At 45.4% G+C, this 24,299-nt stretch overlaps 1 long non-coding RNA gene across 3 annotated transcripts in view; it reads left to right on the plus strand.

Moving 5' to 3' along the window:
- LOC138581908 (uncharacterized) overlaps positions 1-24,299 on the plus strand; it is a 121,502-nt gene that overhangs the window by 76,473 nt on the left and 20,730 nt on the right. For 2 of the 3 annotated variants that reach the window (XR_011304866.1, XR_011304865.1), the window contains 2 exons: positions 21,126-21,204; positions 21,315-21,384. This is a non-coding gene — a long non-coding RNA (uncharacterized lncRNA). Of the gene's footprint in view, positions 1-19,198; positions 21,205-21,314; positions 21,385-24,299 lie in introns of those variants that run through there. The other variant, XR_011304864.1, reaches the window with a different exon arrangement.

Below are 24,299 nucleotides of genomic sequence, written 5' to 3' on the forward strand. Positions count from 1 at the left end.
TAAGAATGAGTTAGTGACCGAGTTATTTTGCTTTGTTCTACTCTGATTTTTTGACTTTTTCACCAAGTTATCCTTTTTCCTTTGAGATTTAATTTCTTTGATTCTTTTGGCCCGTCTTGCTGCCCTCTTTCTCATTTTTCTCCTGTCTTGGTGTGGACTTGAGACACCCACTTCTTCTAATGCAGCCTCATGGGAGTCCAGCTGACTGCTGGTATTAGTTGCTGAAGACTTCTCCATTGCGACTCCATGGAGAAGATCCACATTCACATTTGCCAGTCTCATAAATTCTTCCAGTGTGGACACTGAAAGAGATGATTCACAGTCAATTGTAGGATCTGCCTCTATAGGCTCTTTTCCCAACTGTTCTTGTGAGTTATGATTGTACAATTTCAATTGGGCCAAAAGACCCTGTTTAAGGGATCTATCTGCCTCTTCAGATTTATGAATGTCTGCAATGGACCTCTGTATTGCAGAAATGTCCAAACCCTGTTTAATGCACTCCAGTTGCATCAACTGTAATTTCGGCAATACACATGAATTAACGACATTGCAGCAGCCTGCTACGGAGCTGTCCAGTGCAGCTACTTCTTTTGTTAATTCCATCATGGTTCCAGATTGAATTTGAACTTCAGATTTCAGAAGTTCAAAAACGGAGACCAGCGAATTCAACACATAACTGAGTGCCGTTAATGAGTTTACATTCGACTCTGGCCCCTCAACCAGAATTTCTTCCTGTGTTACGTTTGGACTGATAGCAACAGATATTTCGACCGGTTGGCGTGCCTGCACCGGAGTTCCCAGTTCTTGGTTGTCTTCTGTATTTGTAAGATTCAGATGACTCAGAGTTGGATCACCTGTGTCCAGAGCTGAGTGGCAATTGACACATTTGTCCGGTTGACAAACATCTTCTAGGGAGCTTGATGATATATTACTTGGTCCATATGTTAATTCATCAGGCACCACTTTATTTGCCCCAAAATACTCTTCTATTTTTTTCTGAATTTTTGTCGTCGTTGTTGTGTATTCTAAACCTTTTTTCCACTTATCGGCTAGGGTGGGCTCAGGATCCAAGGCCCCCTTACATCTGACAGGCGTGGAGACAAGGGGGAGACATGGGTTTATATGCACTAGCGCTTGTATTTGTAACCGCGAGTCCCCCACCTCCATCGCTTGGCCCCTGCCAGGCTCATCTATAAGACAATTAGCGCCACTGTTCAACTGAATCCTTCTCAGTTCTGGGTCCTCCCATTCTGGGGCTCTTGGATCATCCTGTAGTGGGGTACTCCTCAATTTCATGAGTCTGCTTCACACTCAAAGACTGGAGCACTACAATATTCAGAGGTCCTCAGGCAGGAGGAATTACCAAGGAAGAGAACAGCTGCGTCTTCCTACATGTATCAAAACGAACCCCACCTGTGAGCGCTAAAATGTATTTAGGACAGAGCAGCTCACAAGCTACACTGCTCAAATGCGCTGCTCAACCCTCCGCTCATTTTTGCAGCAGAGAGGCAATTCACAATGGAGCCGACCAGCTCAGTTATTGTGAGCCCCAACAGATGCCAAATAGTGCCCCTCCCACAGCGTGTACGATGATGAGAAGCAACACTGCAGCTGAGCGGCTCAAAGGCTACAGAGCCCGCAGTCGCCGCTCAGCCCTTCTCAGCCCTTCTCTAGCTTCCCACGCAGAGCTAGAATATGTGCTGACAACGCGCGGCTAAAAAAGGGCTATGAAGTACACCGTCGTTACACGCGGTACTTCTTGCTCCTCACTCACGCCGGCTCCCCCAACTATAACTAGTGTGCAGAGGAAGCACCAAAGTATTCCAAAGCTTGCTCCAATTGTTACAAACAATGGCGAACAATGACGGTTCTCACAAATTCCGTTATACTTGATTCAGATTTCAATCATGAATGTCAATGAAGCAGTCACAGTTCGAGTCAATGGGGGTTTACCTGATAAAACAGATGGATAATGTGGCAGGGTTCCCCGCCTTGCCTCAGCCGACAGCACAGACTACAATGACTGCTTCCACTTGCACACCACTTCGCTCCGCTTCGCGGTCCTGGGAGTTTTTAACCCCTGCACAGCCAGAAGTAGTAGACAGTGAAGTAGGACTCCAAACCAGGTTATTGCACAGAGTTTCGGTCAAAAAGGCTGGAGACTGCAATGACTGCTTCCACTTGCACACCACTTCACCACTGTTAATATAAACATAAAAGCGTTTTAAATGTGCACTGCACCCCTGGCCAGTAGAAAGAGTCCTGGTCTGGAGTGTGCGGCATCTTTAAAATCCTTAACAGTGTTGAGCTCATGGATGGTAGCAGGGGCCAAAAGTGCTGGCTCTCCCATAGGCCAGTATACGCCTATCCTCAGCCAATCATGGACAACGGCCTCAAACAACGGCCCAGGCACTCCGGTGCATGCGGGCTAGCCATCTTGGAATGGCAATGCAGGACAAACAAGCATTGAAGAATCACAGTGAAGGCTGGTATGTGCTAGAACAAGGCAATTTTCGAATTTAGATGCATTATGAATAAAAGTCGCGCCCGAAGGCAAATAGTCCTTTGTGTAAGCCACAGGGCTTACCTTGCTTCCGGGTGGTGTCTGGAGCAAAGTCTGATCTCCCGATGGATGTGGGAGAGAGGCAGGGGCACCAGCACCCTGCAGCTCCTGCTGGTAAAAGGAAGTGTTCAGCTCGTCGATGGTAGCAGGGGCCAGGAGTGTGCCTTGGAATTAGAAAGTGGGTAACAGAGCTGCAGGTTTTATGTGGGATGTGGAGTATGTGCCTGGTACTCGAACTAGGGCAGATGATTGTCTATCGTGTCTGACTAATGCAGGTGAAGAACAAAGTGACAGTAGTGAGATTGGTGATCAAGTATTGGAGGTTGTTCAAGAAATAATAACCAATGAGGAGTGGTGTGCAGCTATGATGGTTGATGAAACGTTAATGGAATTGAAGGAGAAGTTGGAAGGTGGGTTGTAGATTGAGGAAGTATGTAAAGGAATTGTTTGGGAAACTGAGGATAGTGTGTAATGAGCTACATGTTGAAGGAGATTTCGTTTTAAGAGGCGACGAGATTTTTCCACCTGAAGCGGCGACAGAAAAGATATTAAAGGTTGTGCATTGAGGGCCATCATGGCATGTTTAATAAGAAACATTGGTGAGGTAGAATTATTGGTGGCCAGGATGGATGTGCAAGTAGTAAGAATGATTAGACTTGTGAGAATTCGGCCAAAGGCTGTATCAGCAGAACTAATCCCTTGACGTTGATGCCTATATCCTCCAAACACTGGATAAGTGTGGGCTTAGACATCTTAGGTCCTGTGAAAAGTCAGGGGATGCTTAAATATTGCATTGTTTTAGTGGACGTGCTGTCCAGATGGGTGGAGACTACATGTGTGCAGAATATTTGTATTAAGGATGTTATTCCATTTTTGGAGACTATATTTAAGAGCCAAGGACTTCCCTCCATTACAGTAACGGATAATGGAGTACAGGAGTGTCAGAGGAGATGGAGTGTTCCCTCAGAGGAAATGGTACAGAGCATTGCACAAGTTCTATATATCGCCTGATCTGCGGTAATGTGCCAACAGTGGCCATTCCTTTTTTTTATATTCCAGAAATGGCCTGGGTTAGGGTGCAGTAGCAAACAGCAACTGGAGAGCTTCATTGCCCAGGCCACATATGCAGAGTGGCATGGGTGTTGATGAAGTCCAGGGCGGCATGTGAGGGGCAGCCAAGGTTAATGCTGGAGCGGTGGCAGGTCGGCGTGCAGGCTAAGTCTCGGATTGCATGAGCTGGGTGGCCCGGGTGAAGATAAAAGTTCCAAGTCACGTGTGTGTTGTGTAGATCAGGAGTGGCTCCAGGCGGCGGTGTGCACAGAAGCCCCAAGTTGCAGTCTGTGAGCAGAGTTCTGGGTGAAAGTTGCTGCAGATGGGGCTGGCAGGGATCTCAGTGGCTCTCCTGCAATCACGTGAAGCGCCACGGCACAAAACTGAGATGGCAGGATCAACCGGGAATATTTTCTGAGTGAGCGGGGGTCTGCTGTGGGGGGTCCTTCTCTCGGGATAAAGTGCCACAAGACGGCCCTTCAGAATGAATGGGGATGTGGTTAAAAAGACATAACTCAGTCAACTGTGCAGCCTTCCTTATGAATCGTAGAAGTAGGGGCCCAGCAGAGGGCAACCCCTTTCACAACGTGCCCAGCTGCTGTCTTGGGTATCCTGAAAATCAATGAAATAGAGGTTGAACTGGGTCGGAACGTTGTGGCTCCCCAGGTGTTTTGGACAACAACTTCCATGATTCCTCAGCATTGACTGGGCTCGCTGGGGCGGATGGCAAGTGTAGTCCAAAACATATACAGGACCAAAGGTGGCAGTCCCCTGGAAGACAAGGGGAGCGACAGGTTTCATACGTGAAAACAGGGAGTCTAAAATATTTTGAGCAAAGTTACTGTTACATCGAGGAGGCTGATATATACCCACCAAAACATAGACGGTTACAGAATGACTGATTAGCATAGAATGATTAACAAGAAGTAATAGCAATATGAATCGGGGCACTAGGTACATTTTCCATTCTGAATTAAAACTCATTCAAACGCCTACCCATCTTCCGCCCTGCTAATTAACATTCAGCATAGATTAGCCATCTGTGCGTCTTTGTTATGCCTTAGTTTTCCTTACACCCATTTTCTTTCAGGGTGGAGGTGTAGTTCATGTAGTCGGCTATGTTGATGCATTTCCTTCTGGGAAAGATTGGAGGGGTCATCAAGCAGCTTGGAAGATGGGTAGCTACTTTGCATCGAAAAGGGCCACATCACATGCGGCTGCTTTGGATGGAGCAAATTCAGTCAAATGGTGCATCTTAGAGAGTCCATGAAAGGTGCATTGCTTAATATTAATTCAAAACCTCCATCAATCATTTACTTGGTTGTAGGTGTGTTGCTTACATCACAGCCCTGTGCATCACACCTGATCTGAACAATGCAAGCAAGCTCAGACTTCAGGTCCTTTCAAACATTGCCCTCTTTGCTGAGATTGCTAACAATTGGCAGTTCTGAGTGGCAGTATTGCATCAGTTAAAGTAAACCAACCTGCCGATAAGTATTTATTTTTTAAATGATTGCACTCTTTGGAAAAACCTTCTGCATAATTTTATCAGTTGGAGTTCTTTGCATGCTTTTGTGTTGTCTTTGAAATACAAGTCATTTCCAAACATTCCCAGAAAATTGCAGCACACACCCTTCAAGAACAGGCTTCCAGAATGACGTCAGACCAGCAGCTGCGAAAGGCTAACAGACTTTGCCAATATTGACAAGGTAATCCACCAAATGAACACATCAAACACACCAGGCAGTGCATAGCAACCTTGCAGTGCGCTTCATGAGCGAGGGATTCGGAAGAGAACGTCCCTTTAATATGTATGCTTCTTCGAACTTTGCCTGGGGCTTCAGCGTTTATAGACTCAAAATCAATCCGTCTCGCTCACCTTGCCACCGAGTTATTAAAGCGCCGAAGAGCTCAGCGTGCTCTCAGAGTCCTTAGTCTCAGGAGTTGTTTAAACAGCGAGATTATTCTAGCCTATTTCACAAATGCACCGGGCTTTTTTTCAAGCAAACATTGGCGCTTTGCCTCCAGTGAACATTGTCCCACTAACCCTTTCAGTGAAACGTTACCTTCCCGTGTTTATTCAGATGCCTATATTGCATTTATCGGTAAGGTTTCTTTTACTGAACTTAAATCATGTTTTATATCCGATGAACCAATTCAAACAATAGTGTGTTTGGTCAAGGCACTCACCCTCTGGCAACGAACAACATATTGTGAATGCAAAACATAATTTTGAATTCATGGCCCCAAGAATGGATGAGAAACTCGGGCATTTTACACAACATATGATTGCCCTCCGAGGTAGGGCTGAAAATGATGGTTTAACCCATTCTAGTGGGGTCTAAATCGTCTCATGCACACATGGCACCCACCTCCTGGAGCGACTGGTTTATTCTCATGTGCTTCATTCGCCGCGTGCCACGAACATTGTTTATGAGCTAGACGCCAGAGGTTTAAAAATAGAGCTTGCACTTAATGTTTTCTTCCCTTTACTGGTGAGACCAATTGAAGGGATATTTAAATGTGTACACAATGTGAAAAAGGCCTAAACGATTCCATGTGACCAACATAAAATCCAGAAAACATGTTGCAAGCTCACAGTTATTTTCCAAAAGTCAAGTCATAATGATGCCTTCTCATCAACACTAGACAATTGGAATGCCTTTTCTATAATACGTTTCACACTGCCCGTTGTTAGTTGTGTAAATGGCAAGATAGAAGAAACAATTCACTAATAAGTGCAAGTCCAAGTCAGATTGCTACAAACTATCTTTTTGGCACTCGCCGGTTCCTTACCAGCCCGACAAGGCTCTGCTGAGTGCTGCGTCCTTCCACGAGTGGCCGCCATGGAAATGGCAAAGGGACTATGTATAGTCCCTTCTCGATTTCCACGATGGCCATCTGCTTTGTTTACTTTTTCTTACTGTTTTAAATGGCCGCCATTAAAAGGGCGAATAGACTTTGTTTCCCGTTCCATGGCAGCCATTTTCTTTTGTTCAGTTGGGAAACAAGGGAGTGTCTCGCAACCAAATAAACACACTATCATTACCCCAGATTCACTCTGGCTTGTAAGTATGGGCCCTGGGGCATTACTTGACGTGGTAATGCACTCCCTACCCCCATCTTGGGGCTTATTGCTTAATTAGCATCCTAGCATATCATACCGAGAAGCTAATAGTTATTTTTTCAAGTTTAGAAGAAACATGCCATTTCTCAACTTGAAAAAACTTACAATTCAAGATGGCCACCATGGAAGAGGGAGAAGGGAACTACACGTGGTCCTGTCTCCCTTTCTAAGGAGGCCATTGCTGTGACGGGATGCGCCACGAACACTAGTGCTGCTGGCACTGGCGAGAGACAAGAGAGCGCCAGATAGGTAGGCTCAGGGGGTTATATATGTGAAAAAGGAGGATGTGGTTTGGGGGAAGGGGACTTGGGGTGCGTACAGGATCATTTACCTCAGTCCAGACAGGGGAAGATGGTCGCCTACCACTCTGAGGAGGGTCAGAAGGGGGTTGTACCGTGTGGTAGAATCCGTTCTGAGCCTCCTGAATAGCTGGGAGGCCACAAAAACCCATGTTGCTGCGTGCTAATAGAAAATAAACTGAAAGACAAGCAAAATAGGGTCAATATGTCTACATCTTATTGAGGAGGCTGGTAGCTGAACAGGTGAGCTAATTGTCTGGTGATATCGTAAGATCTGTTTCTTAAATAAGGATGAACTGTTGCAACAAATTTGGTCACTAACACAGCTGAAGTAAGAACTGGCTGTCAGAATGGATTTTCACTTCCCCTACGAGACACCCCTTCAAAAAGTGATACATTGAGGGCTATACAGTACTACATTACCTGCTGCCGGTGTGCACCAAACAGGTACTTGCTAGTAGAGTACATTGTATATGATTTGGTTAAAATTGGGAGTCGTATTCCATTAATGGTGGCCGAGTGAGGGAAAGAAGGGCAAAAGACCTCTTTTCCCGCTTTGGGTTGAATGGGGATGGAAGGATGTTAGGACTAAAAGAGGACCAAAGAACAGAGTGTCACACAGACTTTTTGGGATAACTTGGAGTTTGCGAGAGAATGTCCGATAGGCATCATTTCCATTTTAGAAATCAAGAAAAGATTATTGCGCGCACCCCTGTAATACACGTACCCTGATGGGTCGAGAGGCCTTTGTTTGTTGCAGGCTCCAGATTTTGAGGGAGCTTTGTCTCCAATTCCTTTGAAAGACACTTTGTTCATACAAGTCTTCTAAAACCCAGCTGTTAGGAGGAGGAAAGACTATGCCCAAGGTAACACACAATTTATCAAGAAAACTGAAGGCCGCAGCAAGGGGTAGCTGCAGTACCTTTTTAGTATTTCTGACTGTGAGAAACGTTTTGGAGACTTGATTACTAGCCACAGTGAAAATATTATGTATGTAATTCTCTTCAGAGGCCTAGGATTCATCAGAAGCCAGGACATGTGTATACTTGAACTCTGCTGGTGCAGGGAGGAAAGAACCAGAAGACAGCCCTTCTCTGTCTATGCCCCCAGTTTCTGGAACCTCCTCCCATCTACAGCAGACTCTCCCACTCGGAACATTTCAGGAAGGTATAGCTCCTCCTTAAAACTGTTCAGTAGCACCTGGAACATTCCAAGTGGCAGATGGAATTACCAATAAACAATCTCAGACCCAAATAACCAGACAGACTCAAAGAATATGGCAAAATGCAACTTTATTATCAGCTCAAATAATGTAGGGAAACCTGGTGAACAAACTGATTACAGCTCACTCACTCTTAACTACATTTCAATTACACAAAGGCTTTATTCCTCGATGTATGTCAGCGATGACGTCATCCTACATGGCAAACAGTAAAAACCTATTGAACGGAGGGATTGGTTAAGGGAACATATATACCTATACTTTGTTTAGGTTTTAGTAACATAATTGGCTGCCCTCTATATTGTAGGCAGGCCTTGAACTACCTGTAACTTCGTATAATACAGATTAATAGCAGGATAACAGCAGCGGATTGGCCCCTGCAACAATGTATGGTACACTGCTACATATGCCCTCATGATTGGTTGGCATTCTCTTCTAACCTTGGACATTTGGCTCGTTAGCAGCAAGTAAGCATAATGAAACCCTGATGCGGGGCACAATGTCTGACCACTGCCCATTTGGTCTATTAGCCTACCAGCTCTCATCAGTTAGGACCTAAGTCAAGACTTCTTCTTTGTTGTTGACTGTTCTCTTCCTTGGGAATTTTAAGGGAGCATAGGGACATTGCTATCTTCGTCTGGAACTTAATGACTAGGCCTTGTTTTCTGGTTTTGCACCACGTGTGAGGAGACCAGAATTTTGTCAATTTTGACCTTTTATTTAGTGCTATTTAATTCAATTATACTGGATGCTATTACTCCTCTTGGCCTGTGGAGACTTTGTTGCTCCATCTTGCATATGCTTTTTGCATCTTTGATTGTTCAATACTTGGCATTTGCAGAAGTTCACTCCTTTACTTAATCTAAGAGAAATATGTCATGCATATGTAGCCTATCCACTTCGAATCCCCATGTGTCTTGCAGTGACCTTTTGATGTGGCATTCTTGATCCCAAGCCAAACAGATATTCATTGTTCCTGGCAGAAAGCTGTTTTACAGTGCCTGTCAGCTCTGCAGCCATGGCCTTTGTCTTCAAGGCTTCTTGCTTATTAATACAGAGTTGATGTCCATCTTTCCAACACGGCCGCTTTACTTGTGTTATATTCTCTATTAAAGCAAGCTTCTATATGTCTCATCTACCTTGCATTTCTGCGTGTATACCCCTCTGCTCACTCATATTCTTAGTGTAAAGGATTTCTTTGTATTCGCATAAATGTTTACTTTGTTACTTCAGTTATTTCTTCATTCCTTAGGTATTGGCATATTGTTTCAATGTGTCCTCCTGTCTTCTCTTCATGACATCACTTTACTGTTGTCTGATTTCATGTATGGCTCTTCTATGTCCAATGGTATATGCGCAGACATCCTTCCACCACATCCGTGCAAGGGTACATTTGATACGGTTGTCTAAGTGCATAACGTCTTGTATCTTCGATGTGTTAGAGAGACGATATCTGGTGTCACACAGAGTGCTCTCCTGCTGCTATTCCAGTATGACAGAGGTGAGGGGGTGGGTACTAGAGATGACGTGTACATCTGCCTCTCTACAAGACCTTGGTTCACACCCCCTGCACTATCCACCTAACCTGAGACTAGGGGTTCTGCTCTAACCCTTTTCTCCCCAGCTGGTTTGTAAATCCCTGGCTGCTGAATTACACACCCTCACCCTTTGTTAGTGCCACACTCCCTTGTTTTGATCCCTTGCAATGTCCTGCTCTTACTGTGTACTTTCCCCTATGACTTGTAAAGTGCTCTGCAGCTTCCTGAAGCTAGCTCTGCGCTCAATAAATATAATACAATGGGAGTAATAATAACAATAATAATAGATAACTGTGCTTTGTCGACAGATTGTGCACTCTTCCATCCTTAACTTGAGACCCAGCTTCCCCTTTCAGTCCTCCTCTTCTAAAAGGCTGCAATGAGAGAGAAAATGATGACTCATGGGTGTCTTCTGGAATTCAAGTTGGTGTGAGATCAAGAGTGGGCTTGGACAAATGAGCAGGTGGTTGTGGTCCAGAGGAGCTAGGTATGTTTTCTAATCCTCTGGGTCTTAGCAATAGCTTATGGAGGTGGGGAGTACAAATATGTAGGTGTGTTTTACATAGTCCCTTTCCTTAAAGGATAGTTCCGGGACTTTTTTTTTATTGTCCCTACGGTTCGGCCATGTGTTTTTAAGCATAAATCGGTAGATCGTAGAAAACTTTCCTATGGACCTTACCCGACTTTTCGTCCATTAACGCACTCGAAATCAGCCGCCATTTTATGATAATCCTATCATTTCCCCCCATCGACCTGGCTCACCTGCTTTTGCGGCACTAAATCAAATCGCCCGCCCCTGAAACAGACTTTATCAAAACATTCATATTCCCCACCTCTATCCGTGACGTGACTGTGCTGCGTAGGCAAACGCGCCCAGGCGTCTTCTACGCGACTCCACACAGAACCCGGAAATCAACACAGATCAGCTCACAACACAGCGCGCCACAATTCGGAATATGAAACTGTACTTTTAAATCAAACCGCAAGATTGTAAATTTGGTAAAGTACATTTATTTGACATCAAATGTTTAGAGAATATTCAGCGATTTTCATTTTTATTTGCTCACGTTCCAAAAAGTTCGTTTTGAGGCACGCGATGTTCCTTTGCTGTACACAGGGTCTTAGATCATCTCACAATACAGCGCCACAATTCGGAATATGAAACTGTGGTTTAAAAGCAAACTGCAAGATTGTACATTTGGCAAAGTACATTTATTTGACATCCAATGTTTAGAGAATATTCAGCGATTTGCATTTTTCTTTGCTCTCGATCCAAAATAGTTCGTCTTGAGGCAAGCGATGTTCGTGTCCAGCACACAGGGTGTTGGTTTACGATAAAATAAGCTCTTCGGTCGCACTGATAATCGCATGGCTGTTCCAACAACGAGGCACTAGGCCACCACAACGGTCTGTATGTTGCATCTAGCCATTAGTACCGCGTAAGGGCATACTTGTACTTGGCGATCGTCCCACAAAATGGTCAGGGTGCTAACGTTGTTCACGCGGATAAGCAATTGGCGATTATAGAACCCATCCGCCGGTGTCTGGTACTCGTGACACAGACAGTAATGGATGAAGTACCTGTTTGAAAAACATAAAAAATGAAATTAGTCTCACCATCAGATCTTTATTAAAATTATTCATTTTATATATTAGGTCGGGAAATTATTTCATAGCTAGGACAGTGCAACTGGGTTTTATACGTCAAGGGGGGGCTGTAGGATACTGAGACAGTCCCCCAGTGCAGGGGTTGACAGGGAGTGCAGGTGGAGAGTGGAAGGGCCCAGGACCGAGATCGCAGACAGTGGACCAGTTGTAGCAGGGGAGAGGGGGAGAGAAAGCAGAAGCAAAGAGGTAGGTTTTGAGGTGCTTCCGTAAAAGGAGACGGTTCTAGTGCGCGGTAAGCTACTGTATAGTAATTAAATTGCGGTATAAACTCATCTAAAGAGTTACTTACATTATATTTGCATTTTCCATTGTGTTTGTGCGTAGGGCAGCCCCGAAATACCACTCCTTCTATGCCGACGTTATTTCTTCTAATGAACGAACATGAAATGGCTTTCGTTTCTGAAATTATATTCATTATCGTTTCTTACGTGGTCCCGGCCTGTCAAGGTCAAATAACAATAGAACCTTATACTGAGTCGTGGGCCATTCTGGCACCCGAGAAAAAATCAAAGCAGCTGACCTTCACTTTGAACGAGCACACATTCCTAGTTAGCTACATTCAGTTTAAGGCCATCTCACAGGACTTGAAATTTACACTCCATCTTTGCATTTTGTCTGCGTGCTTTGCAGCCCAACAGAACCATAAATACGGAGACATTCTATATTTTTTGAAAAATGATTTATATTACTGTTTGGTTTAATTTAATGCGCAAATGAACAAGGTTGGAGAGACACATTGCATGTACACTGAGCAATCACTTTTATTTACACAATACATAGCTACACATATTCAATGGGCCTGCGACATGAGGAGACTCCAGAGCAAAGTCACAGGTGACACCCGGGTGGTTCGCACAACTGCACAGTGAAGGGAGGGGCAACGGTGGAGAGACACATTGCATGTACACTGAGCAATCACTTTTATTTACACAATACATAGATACACAGAGAGAACAGACAATCAAATTACAATCATTTAAACCGTGATGTGTATTTCTCAATGAGCTCTTCTTTAGGTGGACATGGAACACAGGCAATGTTGGGTGGCAATGCAGTTGTCCCCTGCACAGGTTCCTTCACAACTCCATTTATGTGCCTATCTAGGACGTCAACAATAAGTCTTTCAATAAACTCATATTGCATATCCTCAAACACTGGTTTGATCACCCATTGTTTACTTCTTTTAGTGAAGGCCTTATTGTAGCGAAGCGTCCCTAAAGTTCCGGTCGTCCTACTTTGTTGACGGCCAACATTATGGTTATGTGTCAAGACCGCTAGAAGAGTCCGATTTATCATGCCCTCCATGCCAAAATGCAATCGTTTTGGCCTGTACTTTAGGCACATATTGTGGAACACCTCCAAATCTCCTGTGTGGCAGAATTCCGTGAGTCCCCTCAAAGCTTTTGTTATAGTTTTATCAAATACAATCTTTTCAATGGCTTTGTGAGTGGGTGATGAAGGAATCAACCACTTCTTCTTCCGTGCCTCCTCTGTGGACAAATGGCCATGTTCACAATTGTGGAAATGTTGGTTCGTGTTCCATCGGTGAACGTTTGTACAGTGTGGCATTACTGACCGCCATTTTTCCAGTAGGATTTCCAACGACCCTCCACATGTTTTTGAGCTCCACCAAAGATGGTTGCTGATTGACTTGGACCACTGTGAAATACCTTGCGTTTCTTTTTTTTTACCTGCAGCCGACAATTTTTTATTGATTGTTTTTGCAAGATGCCAAACGTCAAATTGGTGATTTATATTTTTGTACTGTTCTCTCATTGTCTTGGCAATTGAAACGTGTCTGTCCGTGGCTATCAGGTCGATCACCATTCCCCGCGATTGTAGTTCTTGCAATGATGCTACAAAGCCAACTTTCTCCATGGCCACTGAGGATGTACTTTGTGACACCTGCACGACCACCGAACTCACAATTTTCTTACTTTCCATGTCCTGAAAGTGGTAGGTGCAGTACTTGGCTGAAAATCCTGGGCTGTCGCACTGTCCATCACCGGCTAGCCTGAACCGTTTGCCCGCGAATGTACTATCAATAGACATTTTTTCCATTCTCCAAGCTTCGCTAATGGCTGGAAATAGATAATCGGTTTGGTATTTGTAGAACTGAGTTTTCGCAATGAAATGGATTCCCACAAACTGAAAGAAAGACTCTCATTTTTTAAAACTTGAACCACTAAAAAGTGCAGCCGCTGCACAAAGTAGATTGCCTGCTGGCAGTTGTCCCAGCATAGGTTGTGCAGACCATGAGAAAGGATGATATTTTGTACAGGTGGCATGTATTTTAAGGTTAGTGCCTCGAATTGCACGAGTCACATTAATCAATGACTCCCCACATACTTCCCCACCAACCGAATGCCCACATTTCATCCGAATAATAATATCAATCAAACAACTATCGAATACAATGAATTTGGCCTCTTTCCTTATACTGTCACTCTGCATCCCAGCTGGTTCGGCCTGTAACGTTGAGGACATGTCACTCACATGAAAGGTAGAATCTCTGATATCGTCTTCCGCTATGTTCAGTGATATTGATGGTGTTTCATTGTCGTCCACTTCATTCTCTTCCATTGCAACATCTGTTCCTTCTCTGGCGATGGGTGAATAAAACAATTTCTTCAACTTTCTCGCGGTCTTAGTTTTCGCGGGTGTGGATTCTGTGAATTGATCTCCGACTGCATCCGAACTACCAGGAGGACATTCACTATCAATGGCTGGTGGTGGTATAGCTCCGTTGTCAATCACTTCATATTCTTCCCATTGGCACGATGCATCTCCAGTCTCAAGTCCCTGCCAAAAGGTTTGACAAGCAACATCTCTCGTTCGCTTCACTGTCTGTGTAGATCTAGTTCGTACAACCACTCGCAACTAGAGGACAGATTGGAAAAGGGATGTTCAGTTTAAACACAACTTACAGTATTGAACTATTAACAGTGAAAAACAACATAATATAGTGACCAGGACACTAACCTTCTTTTGCTTTCTTTTCTTTGAAACTTTCTTGCCTCGAACTTCAACATCAGGACGCTGTTGCTCCGACTCGTGTGTGCATGTCTCCACTTCCTCTCGCGCTGCAACGACTATATTTTCATGATAAGCACATCCATCACGCACTGACGCTCCATCGACTCCCTGAAACATAGAACTTTCATTAGTATGTATAATAATATCGAAAACACAAAATGTACTTGGGGACCAATACCCACGTACATGTCAATAGCAAAACACGAATGAACGCTTTGTGTAGAACATTCAAACGACAATTATTCACGCATTGTTGATCTAGTTAGATGGAACTGTCAAGATCCATACCTCGGGCTCCTCATAAACTTCCATTGATGATATTATTGAAGATGACGCTTCAGTGACTCCCTGAAACACAGTAATTGCATTAGTATGGTTTTCTATTTTGATAAAAAGAACAGAAACTTTGTGCAGGCGTGAACGGCTCATCTAAATAGACCTGCACAAACGATCAGTTGTCTAAAATAAATAATGGATATGTAAATATGATTCGATTTGCTCGATCGTTGGAAGTGTCACCACCCAGAGATCTGCATCAACTACTAGGGGTGATGTTCTTGTAGAAGAAGCTCCGTCATCTCCCTGAAACATAGTACTTGCGTTAATAAAGAAGGAAGTATAGCGGATGTAATGACGTCATATGATTTCGCTTGATCGAACTGTCAGTATCCATACCTCGAAATGCATAAGAACATCAAGGGACGATGTAATTGCGGTGCACACTTCTGCAAGCTGTTGCGCCGACCCGTAACTGCACGCTCCCCCATATTCTTCTTGGACTAATGCTTCATCGACTCCCTGAAACATAGGACTTTCATTAGTAATGAACACAATATTGAAAAAAGAAGACACATAGGAGGGCGACGACAGAAGGACATATCAATGGCTAAAAACGAAAGAAACATTGTGTGTAACAATCACGCTACAAGAATGCAAGATCTGATGATCTCCATCGATGGAACTGTCCTGAAACGTACCTCGAGCATCTGAGTGACATCAACGGTAGTCGTCAATACGTTGGACTCCTCAGCATCTCCCTGAAAGACAGTACTTGCATTATTTTGGATAACAATAATTATAACTGAAAACAAAGACTAGAGGACGAGTACAAGGGTGTACCATTAGGTAAAATAATTACACGATAAATTAAAACTATTGATTTACATGCCTAAAACAAGTCAGTGGCAGAATAGCCAAGTAAGATTACCCGATAGGCGCTTGAAGTGGCTGATGACTGCAATAACGACACGGATGGAGAATCTTCCGCCTTCATATTGAGTGGATACATAAATGGGGAAATTATTGTTAGCTAATGCTACACACTACCGCAAGGCCAAGAGATAAATACATAAACTTGACTCACCAGTGGAGGGATGTGGACGAATAGAGTGGGAATAGCGGTTGAGAGCAATTTTCGCCTCGCTCGCGGTGTGTTCTTCTTTATTAGCAATGATGTGGAGTACATGTCTGAGCTAAAGTGCCTGCTGCAGATGCGGTATCGATCACCCCTCTTGTCCGCAAAGACTTCTAGGACTCTACTTTCAAGCTCAGACGGTGGATATCCGCAATATCGGACCCATTCTCTTATCTGATCTATTGTCTTAGGGAAAACATGCATTATAATACCTTCAGATTTATTATGGGTCTTCGAAGGGCAACCGCCAATGGAACAGGCAGGCATTGTGGAAAGTTCTGAAAAGTAAAGATCAACAATTCTCTATGAATACCAATGTGTTAAAAAATTAAATGACACATAAAAGGTTCAATGCAAGGTTCGTTTTGGTTCTTGGAACTATACACGTTATTCACATGCGGATAAGTATTTGAATAACTTTAAAAAAATAGAAAAATAATTTGACTAAACTCAGAACATGTGACTATTTACTTGCATGTACTGTCTTGAACGAAAAGAAATTGCACGCAAAATGATTATGGTACATGGCCTTACCTTGACGAACAAACAGTTAGATGCAGGGATCAGAGTAGTTTCTTGTCGTAGAACAGGGAGCAGTTCACAGGTTGCAAACTGACGAGTTTCCTCGAAGTGGTCACGGAAGTTCACAGAGACGAAGAGCAGATAACCAGCACCTTCACGGGTTGACTAGCAAAGCGCAAAGTAGTTCTCATTAGAAATATGAAGTGGGTTATAAAGAATTCGAAACAGGGGTGTGTTTGTGAATGAATGACGTGTATATGTCGTGGCATTATGCGGTTTGCAGGGGGCCGTCCAGCGTGAGGGGGGGTGCTTGGCAGGAGACACGGGGTCTGGAGGTAGACATGGGAACAACAACCCATGCTCTATAGACCACTTTGAAGTGCACATGGTCTTTGGCACCTCTTGGCCTTTATCGCTCCCTGACAGCTCCACTTGCCAGCGCAAGTACCCCGGTGCGAACTGCCTTTGATAGGGCGGGGGGGGTGGATTGGGGCGGTGGTCGTGCAGACAAGACACAGGAAGACTCGTGAATGGAGACACACTTATGTGGATTGCAGGGGGCCGTCCAGCGTGAGGGGGGATGCTTGGCAGGAGACACGGGGTCTGGAGGTAGACATGGGAACAACAACCCATGCTCTATAGACCACTTTGAAGTGTACATGGTCTTTGGCACCTCTTGGCCTTTATCGCTCCCTGACAGCTCCACTTGCCAGCACAAGTACCCCGGTGCGAACTGCCTTTGATAGGGCGGGGGGGTGTGGATTAGGGCGCTGGTCGTGCAGACAAGACTCGTTTGCCGCAGGGCCTCACCAAGGAGAGGCCATCTCACTGCATGTAAGAGGCAGGCTGAAGGATCTAGTACATGGAAGGCAGGGGGGTGAGTTTATAAATACCTCAGCCTCCCAGGAGAATATATGGGTGCAGTTCACCCTGGAGACCCTGGATGCCTAGGCAGTTAGTCAGCAGCAGGCTGGCCTGTGGTGGCAAGGCGGCACGGCTCAGAGGGGGTCATCTCTGTACCTGGTGACCAAAAGGATGATTTATTATGATCAACCATATTGATTATTTACCTATAACCATGTTTTGTATCAATAAAATCCAACGGCCTTCCTTTTATTGCCAACGCTTGAACAAAGTGGTGTGGTAAGTATTTTTGGGGGAGGAGGCAAGGCCGGGAGGCTTGATGCCAACCCGCAAAATAACATATGTATGTCTGCTGCATATGGGTTCAACGGTTATGTGGATTGAAGGTGGGCGGCCAGCGTGAGGGAGGATGCTGGCCGGAGACATGTGGTGTGACAAGACAAGGCACAGGAAGACTATTCAATGGAGACACACTAGATTCATTTAAAAAATCCAAACAACCATTGTTAAAATATATGTTGGGTTTTATTTTAGATCTTAATTTCAATTGAACATAAATAATAAACATTACACATTGTAAAGTTCCGGTTGCAGCACATCCAGGGAAAATCCGCGGTATTGTCCACTGTCGCTGGGGAAATGTTGTCTAATGGCAAGTACCGCACAGGCAGGTATTACTCTCCGAACGCGGTGTCCGAGCCTCCCGTGAAGCCACCAAGTGAAGCAACGATAGGCCACCAGCCTGTACCACCTGTGAAAATGAAAGATGCAAACTGTATTAAAATGACAAAACTTTCTGATCAATGTCGATTCAGGTAAAAAATGTCATTCTGCTTTGAAAAAAATTCTGTCTAGAAAATGCACAATATGGAACCAGTTTACATGCATTCGAATGATATGTAGATGTAATTTTATATGTGGGAGACGACCATGACATAGTAGTGGCATCACTGACATCAAAACCAGAGTATACTTACTCGTTACTCGGATTACGCGGACGTACAGTGCCGCGAAGTTCGTGCATTAGCACCATCATCATCCTCAACACGGTCCGTGAGAGGCAGGCTTCCCTGAACTCTGGCAGCTCGGTGATGCATTGCGGACTTGGCTCGCCTTTCGAAATGTAGGCCAAGCACCCGGAATTTTCATGGCAGCAGCAGTTCTCCTCCTCAGTTGGCATTAGCTTGCACCGATTGCACGTGCACCAGGTGGAGACGCCGTCCATGCGGCATGGTCCAGGCTCTTCATCCGTTGACTGGTCCTCCCAACTGCCGTCCGAATCCCCATCGTTTTCGCGTGCTTGCCTTTCCAGTAGTTCTTCCTCGGTGTACTCGGTCTCGTACATATACGGCATTATTGTAGCCATTGTGTGGTAAAGAAAGTAAAATAATTTACAGAGATGGTACAGGTGTTCACAAGGCCTAGAAGCGGCGAAGGTAGCTGACCAGAGCACAGAAACGAGTCACAGAATACTCAAAGTAACACAGAGAGAGGAATGGAATCGAAAATCTGCTGCTGTGTGTTGTGAAACGGTGTGTTTATACTTATTGAGGAAAGAGGCGTCCTGCCATTTCCATGGCGACACTTCATTAGCTGAGGCGCAGCGATTGACACGAAACGTGCTTTGGCGTTGGGAAATGGGCAGTACGCGTCTGCTGATGTCAGGCTCAGGGGCGGGGGATTTGATTTAGTGCCGCAAAAGCAGGTGAGCCAGGTCGATGGGGGGAAATGATAGGATTATCATAAAATGGCGGCTGATTTCGAGTGCGTTAATGGACGAAACGTCAGGTAAGGTCCATAGGAAAGTTTTCTACGATCTACCGAGTTATGCTTAAAAACACATGGCCGAACCGTAGGGACAATAAAAAAAAAGTCCCGGAACTCTCCTTTAAAGAAACTCTCAGCAAAAACACTACCGATTCCAAGATAAATATGTGACTGCAGAAGATGATGTCATTAAGGAACACGTTCATGAGTGGAATGCGGTCAACATTGTAAACTGCCTTTCATCATAACTCTCTGGTGTGGGAGGACCTAAGGTTTGATCCCTGAGTAGTTTTAACCTATTTTAATTTACCAAGAAGGATATTTATGCTGCTCTCATCTGCTTCATACCACACTACGAAGAGCTTCTGGTGGGGCTCTTGCATTTAGAGAACTTGTGTTCATAAACAGCGATTTGAATAACTGTATAGAGTGCCTAGATTATGTTTCCCCTTCACTGGTTCTCCGGCATTACAGTAAAGAACTACTTGCCAAGACATGCAAACGCGCAGTCTGAGAGCATGCAGGCCTGTGGCAGTGAAGCAATGTCTCACTGCCTGCCGATCAAAAAATAATGCACTACATTTAGTCTGCAGAGTAGTGTCTCACCAAACCTCAGTTTCTTAGTTATTGAACTACTCTTCACCATTGAGAAAAGATTTCTCCAATCTCACTCTGAGAAAAAAACTCAATTTCATATAATGATGTTTTTCCAGTTTATTCATAGCTCAGAAAGTGAATCTAGTGGTGGTGCAAGAGACAATTTAAGTGTGTAAAAAAGGACAGTATAATAAAAAAATCTGTGTGCCTATGCTTTTAACGCACTGTGTGCAGTTAGCCCCCCACTGGCAAAGCATTCTGTCTCCTCCCTTGAGGCCTCACGGGAGAAGAATTCTATCTTAATGTAGGCATAATTGACTTAAGAACCTAAGGCACTTGCCCGCTGCATTTGTGCAACTGTCCCGTTGGAAGGAGGGTCCTACTGGCCAGAGTCCAGAAAGGGAACTGCCTGCTCCCGTCTATCGACATCTGTCTGCTGCTAGGACACCCCAGTGAGTTTGTCTTGCTTTTTCCAGCTCTCATCTCTCTCCCCTCTTTCTTTCCATCTTTTTGCTCTCTCCCTCCTTCCATGGTGCTCACTATCTCACCAATTGACTCCAACTGCTACTCTATCAGCTATCTTACCTCCTTATTGAAGCTTGGAAGGAAACAATTCAAAAAAGATCTCCTGGTCTCCAACCCAAGCCTGCCCATCACTGACACCTTCTTCAATGCTTCTTCCAGGCATACTGTCACTGACATCCTCTTTATCGCTCCCTCCCTGTACCTATGGACTCCACATGTGGCCTCTGTTCTCTCTCCTTATTCCTCGTCTTCCATTAAAGGAGGTCCCAGATGGGAAGTACTCTTGTCGGGTTTCTCATCCTCTGGGTGCAGCATTAATGTCTATCAAAATGACACTGTGATGGCCCAGGGTTCTCAGCCCAACTGTCACGCTTACCTGAGCCTCCGCAGGAGTGATGGAGTCCACCGGGCCTTCCCTTGATTCCTACTTGCCCTCTACAGCTGAATGGGTTATCTGCCAAGAAAGGGAACGTTCTTAGAAAAGAAGAGGTGAGTAGTTCAAAATCCCCCACCCTTCTACCCAGTCCCCACTGACAAAGGAAAGTAGCTCCCTCTCAACCAGAGGATGACTCACCTTTCTGTTTAGTTAGGCGAGCTCTCCATCCTGCTCTTGCAGGGGCGCAATGTCTGGGGTCCGGAGGGAGTGGTTGGAGATGGCCGTGTGTAACAGAGTTAGTTTAGTTCAGGACCAGTTGCTTCACATGTTTGTTTCCTTGTGCCAATGGTGAGTTCTGAGACCCAGTTAGCTCACTTGGTTTGGTTTAACAGGTAAGTTCTGGTACCAGGTAAATTCAGTTCCCCAGTTGCCTCACTGGGTTGCACAGAATTCCTTGCACTGAGTGCTTTGCAGCCTGAATCCGGTGAGAGTACAGAGTGAATATTTTCTGGGACTAACCTTGTCTTTCTCTTCTCTTCTTCGGTCCGCTCCGGGAGGTGCTGAAGTATTGGACGGAAGAAAGGAGCGAGAAGGCAGGACCAACAACTGCTACAGACGAGAAACCGCACTCTGAAGGTGAGTGTCAGTAAGCGGTCTCAGAGCGGTACTTTAACGCGCTGCTGAAGGCGAAGCAAAGTTCCGACACTGGCCGGTTTTAATTACCTGTTCTTGTCTTTCCCTTTCAGGTGGTGGTATGCTGTGTAGGCCGTGGAACGAAGGTGAAACGACTCCGGAGGAGTTCACACAGGACTGCAGGTAAGCGGAGAAGCCCGAATGAGGCTGCTGGAAAGCAGAGAAGCCCACATGGACTGCAGATAAACGAAGGAGTCCACACGGACTGCAGGATGCAGAGAAGTCCGGGTAAGCGTGTGATACAGAATTCACACGAAGCGCGTGTTGGTCCCTGGGCGTGGTTTATATAGACAACCACGCCCAGAGACTAGACCGCGCTGCTTGCTTTGTGCTGGGAACCTTTGTTCATGTTGGGGGAAGCAGGAAGTACCCTTGGCAGTGATTGGATGATGGGATCTCCCAGCTGACACACTCTGGGTTCTCAGAGCCTTAACCCATGCCACTCCTGATTGTCTCTTCCACCTATCCCTATGAACAATACAGAAAGAGGGCCTGCAAGTATGCCTCTGGCCCGTAACCATAACACCAACCTTCTCCTTCTTTATAGGCATCTTTTATCTTTCATAAACTTTCACCCTTCTCCCGCCACTCCTCTGGTGGCCTCCTCCCTTGCCCCTTCTCCACCTCCAATGGGCCTACCATGTCCCTGTACCCCTCATCAGAAGACCTTCAAAGGTGGTAACCATATCCACCTTGCTACCCTCAACTCTCGCTCTACTGTCAAACACGCTTCTGATATCTGTTCCCTTCTCGAAGACTTTAATCTCGATGTTCTCACCCTCACTGAGACATAGTTCACTACCAGCTCTGTCACTGCATTTGACACACTCCTGCCTGAGGGTTACAAGATCCTTTTCAAGCCCAGTCCTAACCGATCTGGAGGTGGAGTGGCATTGAGCTTCCCTGGCTCAATCGCTGCTACTAATATTCCCACTCAATGCTACTCCTCCTTAGAATGCCTTGTCTGCAGGCTCTGTGTCAACCTTACCCCTTCGCTGACTCTCGCCACCATCTACAGGACCCCTGGTCCCTCACCCTCTTCCTCTCTGAGTGGTCTAACCTCACCTCTTCCCTTCTTGTTGCTACCTCCAAACCTCTCCTCCTCAGTGACTTCAATATTCACCTTCACTCTCCATAGGCATCCACTGGACTCTTGCGCACACTCTGCCGGACATACCTTGGATGTTCTCATCTCCTCAGATATTTCTATTTGGTCCCTGTGCTAAGCATCTGTGTGCACTGCCTGTCTTTTCTCCGTCATTCAACCGATTAAGAGAGTGTCAATTGCTGCCTTTGCTGGCACTTTCATTCCCCCTCCTACTCCTGCGACAGGCTCTCACAGTGACTCTGCCCTTGCTAATCTTCACCTTTCCATCACCAACACCCTGGATATCCTTTCCCCTGTCATGAGGATCCAAATGAAGCCTGCCTCCAAGTGCAAAACCTGGTATGACTCTGACCTAGCCTCTCTGAAACGCAAGTGCAGAGTGGCTGAGCAGAAGTGTTGAGCATTTGATACATTCTCTGACAAACTGGCCTGTCGGCTGTTCCAAATGCATTACATACACTCTATTCACTCAAAGAAGAGGGCCCACATCCAAGCCTGCATCCCCGGTGCCACTAACAACTCTGGCAAACGGTTTAAAATATGTAAGGAACTTGCCAATCCTACTGCTGTTTCCACATCTCCCCTGCCATACCTGAACCTCTGTACCTCTCTGTCCTCCCCCTTCCTTTACAAAACCCAGGACATTCTGTCCTCATTCTCCTCTCCCCCTTCCTCCTTCCTCCCCAGCTGTCATTGTAACCTTGGCGCCCCTCTCCCCTTCTCTACTTCTCTCCTTCTTCTCTCCCATAGCACTGGATGAGGTCTCTAGACTAGTACTAGGAAATTCTCCTCCAAACAGGTGCTCCCCTGCTCATCGAGAGTGTATAACCATGTTATAAATGCCATATCATATCACATCATCATATCAAGGACAACATTGCTTCCCTTGCGCTTGCCCTGGGTGATTTCTGTAATCACTCCTTTGCCACCAGCTCCATCCCTCTTCCCCTTAAGCACTCCCCTGTGCAACCCTCCTTAATAAGCCCTCTTCTGACCCTGCCTGCCATGCTAACTATTTCCCGGGGCAAACACATGGAGAAGCTGGACATCTCCCAACTAACCCAACAAACCAAATCTGTCGGATTTCTCACGACCACCAGTCTGGCTTCAGAGCTGCCAGAGGCACGGAAACTGCTTTACTGAACAACCAGGATGACTTGCTCTCTAATACTGACTCTAACTCTCCATCCATTCTTAATCTCCCAGATCTTTCCTCTGCCTCCGACACAGTCAATCATGCCATCCTGACTATTTGACTCTGTGACACCCTAGGCATCTCGGGGCTGGCACTGGAATGGTTGACCTCCTTCCTCTCCAACCAACCTTCCCAGATTCAACTTGGCCCTTTTCCTCCTCTATCACACTCTCAAGGCTCAATCCTCTCACCGTGACTTTTTGATATCTACCATGCCCCTCTGGCCCACTCAATCTCTTCCTTCGCTCCTGACTTCCAGTGTTATGCAGACAACATGCAACTCTCTTTCAAGCTTCCCTCCTCTTCCTCCTCCTCCTCTTCTCTCATCCCTGACCGTTGGAGTCCTATTCAGTCATGGCGTGCTGCCAATGATCTCTGCCTTAATGCCAATAAGACTGAGATCCTTTACATTGGGACCCCAGATCCCATCTTCCCTCTCTCTAGCTGCCACCTATGGGTCCCCTTCCCTCACCCTCTTGTGAGGCAACAAACTGTCACGATTGTGCCACTGGAGCACCAATTGGCACCCATTGTGGACTATTTGGGACTCAATTGTTTCCGTAATACTCCCTGGACAACACCTATTCATATTATTGTCTTTACTTCTGTTTGCAAGGTTTGGAACTTTCTTATTTACTTTTACAAACTACATGTCCCATAATGCACCTTGTGGCAGTTCCCATTTCCTGGCTATTCCTATACAGCATTTCTAGCACTACAATCCCCAGAGGCCTT

Source organism: Ambystoma mexicanum, chromosome 3q, assembly GCF_040938575.1.
Source record: "Ambystoma mexicanum isolate Mex_15411 chromosome 3q, UKY_AmexF1_1, whole genome shotgun sequence".
NCBI classification, from domain to species: domain Eukaryota; kingdom Metazoa; phylum Chordata; class Amphibia; order Caudata; family Ambystomatidae; genus Ambystoma; species Ambystoma mexicanum.